The sequence below is a fragment of the Rhipicephalus sanguineus genome, chromosome 10, assembly GCF_013339695.2.
Source record: "Rhipicephalus sanguineus isolate Rsan-2018 chromosome 10, BIME_Rsan_1.4, whole genome shotgun sequence".
NCBI lineage: Eukaryota > Metazoa > Arthropoda > Arachnida > Ixodida > Ixodidae > Rhipicephalus > Rhipicephalus sanguineus.
Window position 1 is genome coordinate 1371302 of NC_051185.1, and position 15102 is coordinate 1386403.

Consider the following 15102-nt stretch of genomic DNA (forward strand, 5'->3'; position numbering starts at 1 on the left):
GGATGCGCAACAAAAGAGCACAGTGCCCACAAGGTGTGTGTGTGGAGCAGAAGGTGAGCCGTGTGCTGTAATCAGGGTGTCTACCGAGTTGACATTTATAAATTCCCTGAGTTTTCCAGGTTTTCCCTGAGTGTTTTTGCTAAAATTCCCTGAGTGAAACAGAACTTTGTTTTATGTCAAGATGGGTAAACACCATGTCGCTCGATGATGTCACTCTCTAGTACGCACATTAAAAAATAAAAATGACTTAATCCCATTTGAATAGTACAGAGAACAGTTAATCTCAATATAGCGAAGTTGGTAAAAGCGGCAATTTACTTCGTTATATCAAAACTTTGTTAAACTGAAATTCGACCTTTTATGCCAAGGCATAGTTACAGAAGGATTAACTGAAAATGCAACAAGAATGCTCGACTAATACGGCAACATGAAAAGCTTTCTTTTTTTCTTGCGTGAAAAAAATCAATTTTGTTGAGCCTGAGGTGCAGCAATCACAGTTGGATGCCTTGCCAGAGTGTCACGTGTAAAGATGAAACAAATGCAGGTTTAACGCACTGTGGAATTGCGCTTATTCTGCTGCTGCGGCTTGTCAAATTCTCACGCGTTGGCCAGAGCAGTGTGACGCCGATGCTATCATGTTGCCCAGCTGAAGCATTTGCTCTCCACGAACGCGCCACATCGAAAACCGTTGCACGTTAGAAAAAAAGTCACAGTTTCACCCCGAGAGCGAAGTAGTGAATCCGATAGCAAGAAGTAGGAATTTTATACAAATATAGACTAGAAGCTCACTCCTTCAACAAACGCAGCCGCTGCAGTAAGAAAAGTGACCTACCTATGGCTCAGGAGCGGATCCAGGTGCCTACATTGGGGGGGGGTTCCATCATCTGATTGGGTGGGGGGTGAGTACAAAGGCTAAAGCCACCGCCTCAGCAGTGCATTTTGGTGGGTCACGCATATTTACAACAGCCCAGAGGAGTTATGGCGGCGCCTAAGAAGCCTTCGTAGGAAATGTGCATAGGGAAGCAGGAAAGGGTAGAGCGATGAGAAGAGAGGTAGACAGCAGGGGCAAGATTTTCTTGGGGAGTCGCTCGGAGGATTTCATGCAAGACGGTCGCGTCGCCCGCAATGCCCTGTTCACCCGTTCAGGACGCACTCGTGCCTCTCCCCGTCGACGCCCCTTGACGGTTGCTTCGTCCACCATGCCGTGCGCCTCTCACCGACCGGGGCTTCGCCGCTCCGTCACCGATGTGCTCGTGCCTCTAGCCGATCGTGGTCCCGTCCCTGAACTCTTGTGATCGGCTCCATCTTTCCTGTCTTCTCTCTTTGTCACACCTGTCGACCTCCTATCACTTCCTTTCCTATTTCTTTCTACTTTTCTTTTATCCCCTTACCCCCACCCCTATAAGGCACTGCGCCGTGCTCCCTATTGGGCTGCAGAAATTAGGTGCCTTTTTCCTTTCTATCGAACCACCAACAACAACAACTCTGTACCCCTTTTGGGCAGTGGTAGGCAAAGCAACTTGACAAAGGGGGCAAACTCAACAGGCAGCCTGACAAAGGAGGTTGACGACAGGCACTGAAGGGAGGGGGATGGCTTTGGGAGGGGAGGCGATCGCCGCTACCCCCCCCCCCCCTTTGGATCCGCCACTGCTATGGCTTCAACAAAAGTTTTTCAATTACAGCACAATACCTACAAAGGTATGAGCCGACTGCTGATCCCCTCTAAAGATACCGCGGAACACGCGACCACACCCGCTGGTACAAAGTACGCACTTCCTGTCGGACTCACGCAGCCCCCCCCCCTCCCTCCCCAACCCTCCAGCTCCTATCTCCATGTGCCTATCGCGCCAAGCGAAGGGGACGGTCGGCTCGTTTCATCTCTGCCCATTTGTTGGCACGCTCGCGCACTTTCACTCGCACATAGAGTATACGATGCGCAGGGTGATGTAATCACGATTTGGACTTGATAAGGAAGGTCATGGCGAAGGCAAAAAATATGCCTGGAGTGTCTATATAATTGCTATCGCAAAAAGTAAATAAATAACAAGCAAGATAGCTGCGGGCTAAGATTGCATGAAAGCACGGCAACAGCCTGAATTACGGCACATCCGATTGTGGTGGCCACGTTTCTGTTTTGCAACATCGCGTGCCGACTCGGAGCAAATGCGACCCGTGCCAGTGTCGCGAATTTCGGTCGCCACTACACCTTGGCTCTGAAAAGTTTTGTAATTCGGCTTTGTAGCAAAACATCCACATAAGCAGTGGCGTGGCTGATAATTGCGAGCTGCAGCCGCCCGAAATATCGGTCGAGTGCCTAAAACGTGTTTCAGCAGTGCCCTCACCGAGGAAAAAAAGAGAAAAGCTTTCACTAGCTGTAAATGGGCCGGTTACTTACGCTCCGCTCTCGCCTGGAAATTTGTTCCATTCTTCACAGCGTCCTAAATCGCATCTTTGAAGCTCGGGATCAGAGCGAGTGAGCTCTCCGACAACTTACAACAAGCGTCGTCTTTTTTCTCGTCAATTGGGATGGCTTGCAAGATACCAGCCTTCTCGACGACATCCGCTTCCAAACGATCGCGATCGCTTGCAAGATATAACTCAAGCTCATTACATCTACTGCTACCACTTCTACAACTAATCATGATTGTTACCTGACATGCGGCGATAACAAAAACACTATATCGGACGCCAACGCACAGCACGCGCGACAAAGAATACAGAAGTACACCGCGTAGACACAGAACAGCCTGACAACATTGCGCGATACGATGTGCCGTGGTTCCCGCCATTCCCGCATACCACGCATTAAGCGGGGGACAGACGGTCCGATTTTCCATGCGATCCGACGGCCGACGCGGCAGTGGGGGAGAGGCAATGGTGGCTGTACGATGCTATGAAAGGTCACCATTCCGGTTTCCCCACCGCCGTGTCGGACGTCGCATCACATGGAAAATCGTACCGTCTGTCTCGGCCTTTAGCCGGATTCTCTCCCACTCCACCGCTCCGAAGGCGAGGGAGCATCAGGTGCGCCCTTTCCCCGCAGCCGCAGCGGCCATTCGATTTGAAAAATGCGTTCACAAAATCTCGAGGAGCGTTACCGCGCTTTTCGTTGCCTTTCAATAAAGTTACTGTAGATTTTCCCTGATGGGAGCACAATTTCCCTGAGTTTTCCCTGAGTTTTTCCAGACTATCCGAAATCCCTGAGAATTCCCGGTTTTCCCTGTTTTCCCGGTCGGTAGACACCCTGGTAATACAGGAGGCGAGGAGACAAAGACATTGTGTGCACTCCCAGTGATAGAGTAGATAACGGGTGGCGGGCTGCTGAGGCCAGTGGAGCCCTGGACTAGGGGCCCCACCCACCTGCTTCTCAAACCCCTCTTCTTTTTTAATAAACGTTTTTCAATCAATCCTATGTACCGCGATATAAAAATGACCCAGCCACGTGTAGTCAAGTTCTGAGAAAGACCTCGTCTGCAGCATGTGATGAAACCCAGCAGCGATCACGGCTCAGACCACTTATAATGTAACCGGTTAGAGTGCAGTACTGGCTATAATGCGATTTTTTCTGACTCCCGTTTACCCTCCCATAGAACTCGTGTGCATGTAATAAATGTCAGTAATGCTTTAAAAACATGACACTGCTGTTTCACAATGTACATTTACTATTTACAGAAAGTGTATGCCATCTTTGCATTGGTGTGAACAGGAATAAATTCATCTTTTTTTACAAGGTTCTGACTTGAAGAGACTGCGTACATATTCTTTCACAAGTGACCACACTTCCGAATGAGCAAAATTTACTTGAAATGCCAGACGATCTGTTTCAGCATCAGTTGGCCCGTTCAAAAGGAACAGTGTGGTGGATGCGCAACAAAAGAGCACAGTGCCCACAAGGTGTGTATGTGTGTGTGTACGTAAACGCATACCGCTTATTGTACAGTCCCTCGAGATGAAAGACTGGTCATAATGCAGCTGCCGGAACGTTCTCAGAGATGCGAGGGAGCGAGCGTGCTTCTCAGCGGATATGCGCCGGCGGGGAAGAGAGCGGCAACGGCGTTACGAAGGAGGAGGGGACGCGGAACGAACAAACAAGGAGCGGGGGGAGAAAAAAAGAGGGATGGCGGTGGGGGGCAGCAGCCCGGTGGGGGGCAGCAGCCCGGTGCGGGTGCGTGGTGTAAGGAGGGGGAGCAGTTGCGTGGCCGACGGAGAAGCCTTTGCCCCCTTTACTTTGGCCGCTTGACATGCGCGCTCCGCTACGTACGGGTGCCCACATCCGCATCAAGAACGCGTTACCGCCGTTTGTCTCCGTTGGGAAAAGAGTTGCTTCGTCATAGAGCGCAGATATCGCGCGTGCAACCTCGATTCTCCCGCAAGTAGCAATGCTTTCAGACGCAACTGAGCTTTCGTCTTTGCCACCAATAGACGGACTTACAAGCTTGAAAAGACTTTTTCAGGATAGTTGCCGCGGCTGTTCTTCCGACCGCGAACCGAAACTTCGTTTCACGCGTGATGCCCTCGGTTTAGCTTGCGAGTGCAATCTCTTCTACGCCCGATCTCCGTGTTGTCTAGGGCAAGCTTCTCGCGGCGGCATGACAAGTTGCAACGCGCATGCTAGGCCTAACTAGCACTAGCTGCAATGTCGGCGGCCGCGGACTACAGAAGTTGCGGTTTGGTGCCCAGTCAATGAAACATTTTGCAGTTGTTGCATTTAGAAGGGGTGACTTACATCTTTAACGAAAACGCGGGTGTGCGTGTGAAACACTCGAGTAGTGGTTTGTGGTCGCCACCGTTTTCAACATCGTGCACGCGCAGTGTGTTACCACGGCAACTTCCCGTGACGGCGCATTTTTTCCGCGTTTGTTATGTCGGCACCGCAGGTCTGTGGACGCTAACCGTTCAACATTTTCAAATGTAAGCAGATGCAAACTTATGTACCAGTCACATGCCTCGACAGTCGGAATCGCGCTTGGTCATGTTTTGCTCACGTGCAACCTTTCAAAAATGTTGTTTTGGTTGTAGTGCGGTGCCGCTTATAGTGCGGATATTTGAGACTCCGCCGACTTATGTTATAAGCAGCTTATGCTGTAATTATTACCAGGAAAATGAAGTTGGAAACATTTTCTTCTACTTGTTAGGCAACTCACTGTGATAGCTTAGCAGATACCGTATTTACCCGCATAATTTGCGCCCTCGCATAATTTGCGCACCCCTAATATTTAGCCAGCTTTGCTAAAAAAAAATATTTACTCGCATATTTTGCGCTCCCCGCCCCGCTCGAGCCAGCTCGCCGGCGCGCGCGCACGGGGCGAACTTTGAACGGCCGCGCCGCCGCGCCCCGCGGCCCTCACCGAGCAGGCGAGCGCAGTCATACACGGAACTGTTCGAGCGTTCTCCCGCCGTGAGAATGTATGCACGCGACACGGCACGGACTACTTTCTGCATCGGAGGCGTGCGAGGGCCAGTCGCGCCAACATTTTCCCGCGCTGACCCTCCTCCTCTGCGTCCGCGCTGCGACGCAGCCTTCGTTGATTTCGGAAGTTTAGGTTTCGCAATCAGCCAGTTGCGTTTTCACTGTTCTCTTGCGCTGAGCTACAATACCTATTCGGCAAAATTCAAGCTCACTGTTATAGAATTTGCCTAAGGAAACGGGAATCGTGCCGCAGAAGAGTTCGCTTTTTAATACAAGACCGGGAAGGAGACCGTTCCGAGGACCGAAGCATGGAAAGTTTCCTGCCGTTGGAGAATACCTTTTCAAATATGTGCGAGAGCTTAGGCCCACCGCTATCGCCGTGCCGTGGCACCTCGTTACTCCCAAAATTGTCGCGAAGAGCTTCAACAAGACGCCTCAACGCACTCGACGGAACCAAGGACGACGCGCTTTGGGAAAGCGGTGACAGCGGCCGCGGCGATGATTGTCAGTCGGACTTCTCAACCAGTGATTCTGACTAGACCGCGCGTGACCGAATCTGGCTGGTTAAAGTACGTGCTAATTCTGTTAAAAACCCTTCGTTTGCGCTATAATTTATTTTCTTCTTTAATGTATTATATCGCGCGTGTTAGGACTATATATTGTGCATTATTTCAGATGTGCTCGCGAAATCTCCGCGTAATTTGCGCACCCCCTTTTCGGAGCTCCAAATTCGCGAAAAAAAAGTGCGCAAATTATGCGAGTAAATACGGTAAGAGGTCATGCTGCTAAGCTTCATTCAGCACATGGGTTCGATTCCTGCTGACAGCGAACACACTTCCATGAGGGTCACATGCAGAATCACTGCTGTACTTACATTGAGATGCATGTTAAAGAGCCGCAGGTGGTCAAGATAATTTCAGAGTCCTCCACTGCAGTGAGGCTCACAATCGTATCATGCTTTTGGCATGAAAAACCCCACATACAGTAAAAGCTCGTTAATTCGACACCTGTTAATTCGGAAATTCGGACGGCTCTATTGGTCCCGGCTAAAATGCGTGGTTATCTATGGGACCAAAGCTTCGTTAATTCGTCAGAATTCGGCTCCGCACTGCTTAACTCGGACAAATGCTGACGGCTGCCGCTACACAAAAATGTGATAAAGCAGCGCTGGCACCACTGGAGTGAAAACGAAACCTTAGTGGCATCGCCATCGTCATCAACTATACTCCGCGACAACTTTTCTTGGCACCACTGTGGAAGCTACAGAGCCAAAGTGCCTGCATGCGCGCGCGCCATGAAATAGTACCTATATTTATTTTCTAATTCGAAAAGTTACCTAGCTAGAATAAATAAAGATTTCTTCATTATAAAAAGAGAACGAGTATGGGAAGCCATTCGTGAAAAAATGTTATTGTAAACTTCAAGTTTGTTTCTGTCTTTATTTTTTGGACAGCACCACGTTTTTCTCACGCCTGCACCACATTTTCTTCACGCCTGCTCTCTCAGAGTCTCAGTAAACATGGCGTCCGCGATGCCCCCTGAACCATTGGCCTGAACCGTGTGCGGCCGCAAACTCGCCATTTCGTTCTCCGAAGAAGCTGTACTCTAAATGTGAAAGAAAGTGGCTATCAAACCAGACCACGCAAGTTATCTGCAATGTCATCGCTGGAGTGAGGCGCCGTCAGCGTGACTTGATTGCAAATGCAGTGTGCCGGACTGTTGCCGAGCTCACCGGAGTGAGTGAGTGAACGTATCAAGGCTGAAGCTCTGCGGGCCCCACTTGCCTCCCCGAAGCGCAAGAAATTGAATTTCTCGGGCCAAACTGAGAAGCGCATCACCGGCAAGATGCAGCTGCTGCGCTATTACACGTTTGCGTTGGCAGCATTGCGGCGCAAAGTGCACAGCTACTTCATGCGCAATGAAATACCTACGGCCGAGAAACTACGTTCTGTGAAGGTGTGTGACCAGCGAAACTTGATAAAATAATCTGCGTCAGTCTCTTTTTAATTAAGCGTGAGCTCTCTTTAAATCTAAACCCAATTCAGCGGCATCATGGTACTTGCATTCCGATTTATTCGAATACAATGCGAGCTTTTTCTCCAAATTTTTGCCACTAAAGTCACCTCTCGCGTTACAATCGTGATCGCGTTACAATCTAGCAAACGCCGTATTCAGGTTGCGGTGTGCGCTTGGTGGCGTTCATCATATTCCCATGTGTCTTATCTTATTTCGTTGTCTTCGGGCTTCACCCGCAAAGACTGTTTGGAATGCTCCGTGCAGACCGCGATGCGATGTTCCAGAAGTGCCACGATTGTTTTAAATCTTTCTGTTAAGATTGCGCGCGGTACGCGAATAGTCAGAGATTACTGGCCACCAGCGATAGCACTGGAACATTCGATAGAACATGTATAAAAGCCGACACGCCTTACGACTTGTCAGAATTATTGACGGACGACGCTCTGACTGACTCGTTTCCCGCCCACAAGTTTGGCCAAATAAAGAGTTTCATCTTCGACACACCCACTGCTGCCTTCGTCAACGTAACAACCCTGTGACAATATACAGTACAGTAGGTAGATGCATCTACGCACACTGATGTTCCCATTCTGCATGTAAACGTGGTGCTAAATGCTCTAGCGATGCGAGCAAGCGAAACCGAAACTGGAACTGGAACTGAAATCGGCTGCAAGATGCCGAACTACTTGCGTAGTAACACAAATGTGCAGATGCCCCGCCTCCGTAGCCTTCGCTCCAATGCCAAGATAAGTTGTCGCCGAGTATAGTGGGGGCGGTCGCAGCGTCACCGAACGTCGGCGTCTTCTTTCTTCACTCCACTGCGCCTCCGACGCCATTTTCCCTTGTGCTGTGTCAGCACCGTCTCTTCTTGCGGAGTTCTCTTTTTTTCCGTTGTGACCATGTTTGCATGTCACCACTATCATGCGCTACAGTGATGGCAACGCCGGAAAAGCGGCAGAAATACGAAGCGAAGAACTTGGCGACTAAAGTGGAAATTTTGGAAGCTTTGAAGAACGGCGAATCACGACAGCACGTTATGCCCCACAGATGTGACCCTTCAGGACTACATCGCGATTTATGATTGTGTCGCCACGACTGGTCTCCTGACTGATCAAGAAATTATTAAAGGGACACTAAAGGCAAATAACAATTTATGTCAGAGTGAAAGCTCAATGTATGACGTCTAAAACGGCAGTATTATCAACAGCAGTGCCCTACTTACCAAGAAATTAAGCTAAATGTATCACGATAAGCGCCACGAGTGTGACATTTTGGAAGTGATCCCGATGACGTGGGAGAGTCTGAATACAATTAATCACTAGTAATCAAACAAGCTGCAATAAAAAAAGAACCTTCCGTTCATCAAGACACGTAATAAAATGCTGCCTGTTCGTTTCTGTTTGATTCATGGAAAAAAGAACCGCTTTGGCATTGTCATGGGGAACAGCACGTGGTTCAAAAGTTCCGTTTTCGCCGAACTGCGCTTCGCCCGGCGCCCTGCTTCGCTCACGCGGTTGTGTCTCAGTGGTAGTTTCGGTATCGCGTACTGCCGCGTGTGTTTTGCACGCTCGTGAAAGTCGCTCTGACAGAGAGGTCGACAAAATACCGCATGCATGTGATGTTGCCAGATGCCCGAATGGTGCACGCCGCCAATGCACGCCGCCAGTGCACGCCGCCGCTCAGTAAAAGCGGGCAACATTGGGCGCGGCAACAGTGACGTGCGAAATACTGCTTTCAGGCGGGTGATTTGAAGTGCGCTAACACGATGCGGACCACTAAAACGTGATTTTATTTCAAGATAAGCACTTCCTTGGCATAAAAGTAGCACTACGAGGTTTCTGGACCGCTATTTCAACAATTAACATCGACTTAACATTTGCCTTTAGTGTCCCTTTAATGATGTCACGGGCGCCCAAGAAGACCACGATTCTCACAAAGAGTCATGCGAGGAGATGCAGCCGCAACCTCATCGCACCTCACGGGAAGTCTCGGAGGCGCTTTTGATATTAGAGGACGTTTGCCTGAGCACTTCTGACAGTTTGCATGCTGTTGGCCATTTGTAAGAGTTAAGAAAAATTGTAATGTCAGCCGGAATTGCGCGAAAACGCAGATGACCATTACAAAATACTTCAGCAAATAAAGGTATGCTTCTCCAACTTGATTTTAATGTTGTTTTTCCTGTTAATTCGTTAATTCAGCATTCGGTTAATTCAGACATTTTTTCCGGTCCCGTGAAATCCTAATAAACGAGCTTTTACTGTATTATTGTTACTTGTTAGGCACATGGTTCTCACTGAAGTGGCACGTGCCTAGTGCTGTTGTCAGTGGTGCAGTTAGCCAAAGAGCGGACTACCATTGCGGACAGCTTGTCCATGAATACGTGTGGAGTGTGATGACCTTCCTTGTCTAAGCAGTGGTTGGGGGTCATCACTGCCATGCTCACTGTTGTCATCATCACTAAAAACACTTCTGTCACCTTCTGCAATGCAAAGGCAAGTGCAACACTGCGCATGCTGCACCAATGTGAGATGCTCATTCTGATTCTTAATGGAGGGTACGGCACTGCTGAACACAGCAAAAGCAGCTCTTCAATAGCCCAATACAACGCTTCATTACAGACTGCATTGCAGCATGTGTGGTGTAGCATTTACCTTTTTAACACTGTCTCTGAGAGGACAGCCTCGGAGAGGTGCCAGGAGCCATGGCCCTGGTTTGTAGCCTCTGTCACCTGCACAAATACAAGTGGTGTGTTGTAAGTACTACTTCAATGTCAGGGATCCACAAGGCCAAGCCACAGATAGCAAGGACAGAATGATCTACATGATGTAATGCTACACTTCACCAGCCTGACTTACCCATACAACGCAACGCATTACTACTACAAATAGGCTGTCGTGACAATGTGAGTCATTTGACAATATTTTGGAGCAGATAACCGATAGCTGCAAGATCATACACATGCAGCGAGCGACATCCTGACAGTTGTGACAGTTACCAAGTACCTCTAGCTAATCAAACACGGCATTAACAATAGCGCGAGCACATATTCCGATAGCTGAAACCGTGAATATCGCAATTTTTTGTTCTGCTCACCTAGAGGCTAGAAGTTGTGGCCACGGCAATCCGTGACCCTTCGAAGCACCCACACAGCCACGTTATCCGCCAGACGTGGGCGTCATAGTCTGACCCCAGACGCAGTGCTTCACGGCAGGATTCCCATGTTTGCTTCACAGATCTGACAAAAGCGTGAACAACTGTGAGTCACATTTCACTACGCAGACATGCGCTCAAAAGGATGGGAAGACTGATACTTACTAACATGACGATGTGGGCACAATGCCCCTTGCGGGGATGAAATGCCACCTTGTGATGGTCGCCCTTCGGTGCAATGATGACAGCAACGCTGCCGTCCACGCATACAATGACGCTGACAGCCATAGGAAACGTTCCAGGTCCCCTTTTCATCCAGCATGCATGGGAAGTGAACCCACTTGTTACGGATCCCGGTGTGCCCGATTATGTCCGCCACAACATCGCCCACAGTCTGCTCACCGTGGGTTGCATGATGACAATAGTATCCGCGACTCCAACAGAGGCTTGAAAGCTGCCAGTCACAAAAAACCGAAGGCCGTATAACCCCCACAGGCTCCACCAACAGCGCAGTCGGTCACACGCCTTCCTCAGTCACTTCGTCGTACAGCCGCCGCACTTTTCCTTCTTCAGGCGAAAGTGACACCGAACTAACCAAACTCTTTCATCAATTGACATGTCGAGCGCGTCGTCAGGCTCCCATCTCCCACAGTGCTGCCGAGCGACCGCTGCCAACAACACGAAAAAGCCTCTGGCTGGCACCGCCATTTTTTCTATTCCGTCTGACGACGGGGCCACTCGCTGGCTGTCCCTCGCTTCAGAGGAACTGATTTCGTACATTTTAGCATAATGAGCGCGTACTCATCAATTTGACGTCACTACACTTTGGGGTTCCAACCCATCACTTGACTGACAGGTGAAACGTCCAATCAGGGAGCACTAATGGCGGCCAAAACGGAATACGAAATATGGAACAGCAGTTCATTACAGACTGCTGCTTGTACTTCCGCGAGCGACATACTTCGGCAAAGTACATTTTCTTTGTGCAGAAGTTGCAGGCAAAGTGTCGGGTAGGGCAGTCGGAACGTCGGTGAGGTGCATGGCCACAAAAATTCACATGTATACGGCTCGCGTGAGCGCTCTGCTTGCGGCTGTGGCGTAGTAGGCTTAGCTCCGCAGCAACAACGAGAGGTGATCTTGTTAGCTTTCGTGGCATCAAGGTTGAGCTTGCGGGAGTGCTCGGTGCTGTCCTGGGACGACGCCTTTTCCTTGTCGTCTTCGGATTGACGGGCCTGTGTCCATGCCTCCTTGAGCGTCAGCTTCGCGTTTCGGCACAGATGGTCCGAGAGACAATAGTCACATAGGCCGGCAACGAACCGGTCGCGTACGAGCCTTTCCTCAACAGCAGCTGACGGGTAGCTACAGCGCTTCACCATCATGCACATTTCAGCGTAGTATGTGTCACCGCTTTTGTTGGGTAGCTGAAACGTCTGTGGAACCGCGACGACCGTAGAGCTTGTCTGCCTGGCGCACAAAGTGCTCTGTGAGACGGGGGCAACAACTTGGTATGAGGCTAGCGACTGGGCGTCAAGCAAGAATGTCTCGAGGAGCAGGCGGGCTTCCGGGCCCATGCAGTACAGCCCATGCAGTCTCCTGACGCTTGTGTCAGTCCTGAAATCGCCGCATAGTCTTCATAGCAGCTGAGCCATGTCGCCCACGTCGCCGGGTTCGCGAAGTCGAACGGTGCCGGCGGCTGCAAGTTGATGCATACAGTTTCAGCGGTTCGCTGGTCTCGAGAAACGTCGGGGTGCCATCCTGTAGCGGCGAGGCCTAAGGCTGGGGGCCTTATTCTTTCGCTTCTGACACCATGTCGCGTGGTTAGTGCCGCAGGGGCACAGGCATGCATGCAGAGACCGACACGTACCGTATAAACGCGTGTAAGGGCCGCACTTTTTGTTTCAAGAAATGAGGGCCAATTTTCAGGGTGCGGCCCATACACGCAACATTTTCTTTTTTTTTTAAGTAAAAACACACCAGTTAGCGAACGAAGAGTGTTTATTGCAGTATACGACATTTCTTGCGACATACGTGCTCAATCGTCGTCACTCGGCGAGTCCTCAGACTTGGAGTCCGAGATGAGATGGTGTGCTGCGAAGCGCCGTCACCCCACAAGCAGTCATCTTCCGTGCCATCCAAGCTGTTAGATATCCCGGCGACTTTAAAACTTCGGGACACAATGTCCATCGACACCGAGCTCCACGCAGATAGGATCCACCCAAGTACAGTCGCCAAGGCTAGTCCCTTCACACGCAGCATGTCTGTTGTGAGTGCAAAACCATCGTTCTGCACTTCAGACACATAGCGGAGCAAGTCTTCTTCCAAATCGGGAAACTTGCACTGCTCTCCTCGGAAAGCGCACTTAGTGCTGTTGGTGTTTCGCAAGGCTTCTTTTTGAGCACACCAACGTCGAACACACTTCTCGTCAACGTCGAATTTTCTGCCGGCGGCACGTTTCCCATGCTCGAGAGCATACTCGATCACCTTCAACTTACTTGCCCATCTTGCCAAAACGTGAACGCCGTGTAGAAAACAAGCTAGCACGAAGGTCATCGAACAGTGCAGAAAACTACAGCAAATGGCTGGCTGAACCAGGCTAGTGAAAGAAACCCACGTGACCGGTATGGCAAATTGAGGCGCCATCCATTGACTGGGATCAGAGTTAAAATCTGCGTTCCGTCTCTTTCCTCCCAACTCTCTTCAACCCCCTCTCTGGTGGGATCAACTCCCTTTCCTGCGGGAGGCGTGCTTTCCGCCGCCTTGCTGGCGCCGCCGGCTTTGAAATCCGTTAGAAAGTTTCGTGTCTGGCGTTGATAAGGCATGTGTCAGCCGTCATCGCTCGTCCGTTTCATGGTGCTCGCTCGCTGTGTGCTTGTGCGACGCGATGTTTTACGACTTGCGCTGTTCTCGTGCATAGTGCTTTGTTGCTCGAATACTTCCAGAACAAGTCCCGGAATATATGTGCCGGCCCCCAAAAGAACGACAGGTGAGCGTGCCCTTTGAGTCGCGGTTTTCATTGTATTAATTTGAATTCACGTCCATACCGAGTAGCTGTTCTATGCAGTGGGGCTTCAGTTAATGTTTTCAAAAATGACTGATTTGAAAAGGGCACGACGCTGCGTTTAAATCGTTATACGAACAAGCAGCGGACATGAAGCCCATGTGACGTAACTATAGTTACAGGTTTACAACTCTCACAGAACCGCGTGCTTGAGTGTGTGCTTTGCATTTGTCTCCGGTTAATTACTCGCCATCGTCCATAACCACGTTTGTGAGACATTAGGTAGATGTACGAAAACTTGTGCTGCTCTGAGACGAACAAACGAGTTCACTTTTGCACGAGTCGACGGCGCTCTTTATCTGATTGAAACTTGCCCTTTTCTTCAGGGTGTATTTCGGAACGCAACACAGCTGATCGGTGCGCCCAGAGAAAAGCTGAAGAATTGCAGAATCGGCGCACTTCAAGAAGAGATGCCATGAATCATCCGATATCAGCCGTTCATTTTCTCCGCGTTCATTATCACTAGTTATATGAAAATCGTTTTTGGAAATGTAGTCAATAAAGTGCGGCCAATATTAGTTGTGCTATATGTGGAGTTCATTTTGACATCTTTAAAATGGCCTTTACATTATTATTCCTTTTTTAGGTATTTCAACTGCTTTCATTGTTTTTTCATTCCAGGAATGTTCAATTTTGTTAGTTATGATAATTTTGTGCAATATCGTGCGCATATATCAGAAGCTGTTCTGCACTTTTCTCAGTATAAAAATTGTGTTTTTGAATATGCGCCCTAGTGTTATGTTCTGTTTTTTATTCCACTGTTCTTTAAGTTCTTAACTTTGCCAAGAACTTTCGTGTTGTTTAGTGATCATGAACACGTGTATGTTAATCTCCTGAGCCTGTATCGCACCACATTTGATGAAAATGTTGATTTTCGGAAACGAGGACAATAAAACGAGACCAAAGATATTTTGTGTTGTGAGTGCAATTCATTCTTTTGCGTTCTGGCACATGCTGCACGACTGCAGTGTTTGCAGAATGCCTGATTGCAAATTGCGCACATTCAAACGCGCAACGAACGCGCGGCGCAGTACGCGCAACGGATGAAAAAAAAAGGGGGGGGGAGCCGGCGCGCTGCACGGCGCACACGCGGACGAGGGGGTCATAAAAGAAAGGGAGAGGGAGCTAGCGCACGCAAACAAAACAAAAAGAAAAAAACCCGGCGCGCACGAGGGAGCTAGGAGAGGAGGCGCGGCTGGTGTTAGTGTTGCCATGACGACGCATACCGTGTGCGCCGCCATTCTGCCGTTCGAGTCTCTTAATCCCAGCCGCCAGGATATTAACTGAAGGGACGTTTGGCGCTGCCAGTGCTGACGTCATGAATTAAGGCGTCCTATGGGAGGTATACGGAGTAACCTCCCCCTGGCTGAACTGCAGAACCGAACAACGCGAACACCATGCCAAAGTTGGTGATGCTAATGCCGATGTGGATAGCGCCGATAGCGCGTTTGTATAGAGATGTGAGAAG

At 49.6% G+C, this 15102-nt stretch overlaps 1 protein-coding gene across 6 annotated transcripts in view; it reads right to left on the minus strand.

Moving 5' to 3' along the window:
* The window catches only part of LOC119372693 (serine/threonine-protein kinase WNK4), a 352802-nt gene that overhangs the window by 259931 nt on the left and 77769 nt on the right, over positions 1-15102 (minus strand). The gene's annotated exons all lie outside the window — the stretch shown is intronic.